Source organism: Rhinopithecus bieti, unplaced genomic scaffold (assembly GCF_001698545.2).
Source record: "Rhinopithecus bieti isolate Rb0 unplaced genomic scaffold, ASM169854v2 scaffold_4541, whole genome shotgun sequence".
Taxonomy (NCBI): domain Eukaryota; kingdom Metazoa; phylum Chordata; class Mammalia; order Primates; family Cercopithecidae; genus Rhinopithecus; species Rhinopithecus bieti.
Genome location: NW_016804414.1, coordinates 360518 through 362404, shown reverse-complemented (window position 1 = coordinate 362404; position 1887 = coordinate 360518).

The following is a 1887-nucleotide window of genomic DNA, read 5'->3' as shown; positions in this document are numbered from 1 at the left end:
TAGTGCATGCCTGTAGTCCCAGCTACTCCGGAGACTCAGGTGGGAAGATCCCTTAGGAGCAGGAGTATGAGGTCAGTCTGGGCAACATAGCAACCCTGTCTTTAAGTGAATGAACTGTTGGTACACATGACACGAAGTAATTTCACAGACATAATAACGAGTTAAAGGTAACAGATACAAATGGTTACATATTGAATTACTTCATTTATATGAAGTTCAAGTATAGACAAATGAACTATGATGACAGAAGTCCATTTTTTAGGAAGGAGCATGAGACGGATTTCTTAGATGCCAAATATAATCTACATTTTCAGCTGAGTAAGTAGGGTTAAATGTGCATATTCACAGACTTCATATGTGTGTTCTACCTCATTCCTTTTTTAAAAGAATTATAATGGTTGATTTATATATTCTCACATATATGTGGGTCTCAGTACATACATATATATGCATATATATAATATATATGTATATGTATGTATATGCTTTATTTTCCCATAAGTGTCTATGGCTTCATTTATTTCTATCCATTCCATGCTTTCCCCTAAATGAAGTCTTAGCAAGCTCCTAAGTCCCTTTTGTTTCTGTTGACACTGTTCAGTTTAGCATTGTTCAGAGTTTTAGCTTCAGATTATTTCTTTCACCTATTTCTTTCCTAGAATTTCAAAATTGAGTTGAGTCAGTGACAGAGCAAGAGCACCATCATCTTGGACGAACACTGTCACTTTAAGTTCCAGCTCCCTTTCTAGCCTCATGTATTTTAAGGAAATCACTTCTCTTCTAACTACAAGCAGCCAGAAAGAGCAGACAGTAAAACACAGATAAGACAACCTGGGCACAGAGGGAGGTGAGGGGAAAGTCTTTTGGGTAACTGCCAAACTTCACCCTCATACAATGGGCCCTGGTAAAACAGTGGGCCTTAATAAGCACATTCCTTTCACTTCAGGTGCACCAAAATAGGGAAGCTAAAAGCAGACTCAGGGGTATGCCTGCAGCTGCAGAAAGATGAATGGGAACAGACACAACTCTCCCTCCCAGATAAGCACCACGAAGAGACACAGAAACAGTCCAAGCATCTGATAAACTCTCCCACCCTGAATCCTTAAAACTCTTTGTAAGAGAGTGTACCTCTGACCTAACTCTGCCAGACACCCCCCTCAGGTTTGTTTTCTCTAAAATAAACCTGTCTTGACTGGCAAGCCATCTTTTGTGTTTGTTTCCTCTTTCTTTAATTCTTATAGTCAGGACCTAGATTAACCATCTCTTTCAACTTGGAAATAAAATCCCTCTCTCTCTCTCTCTCTCTCTCTCTCTCTCTCTCTCTCTCTCTCTGTTTTATTTATAAGGACATTGAAGTGTAGAGAGGTTAATGTACTAGCCCAGGGTCAGGACCATGAACTTTATTCATTATTCAGGAATTCAACTATTACAGACAAATGGAAATGACCTTATCTCAAACTCCTACTCCTCACTTCCCATTTTCTACAACAGGCAGTATTATTCTCCCTTTAACTCAGATGTAAAATCTATTTTATTCATAACAGATTTACTTTTAAGTATCTACTGTGAAAAGAAAGGGGTATAGAGTTTAGAGGCTGGGGTCCCAATCCTCTACCCCAGTTGATTCTGACTCTTCTTATCCCAAAGTGGCCACTACCTTCCCTTTAGTTTCCCAGTATCAAACATGTTAAGCATCAAATTGGACCACTACTTTAAGGTATTTGCTAAACCTGAAGCTGCCTTAGAATTTTTTTTTTTTTTACTTATTGTCTGACTTTGCATGTGTTTGTTTTGAATTCAGCATCCTGTCTTTATGCCTGTCGCATTAGGCTATGAGTCCAGGAAGGCAGGAACAGCAGCTGTTAAAGGTGCCCAAAACAAGTGTAT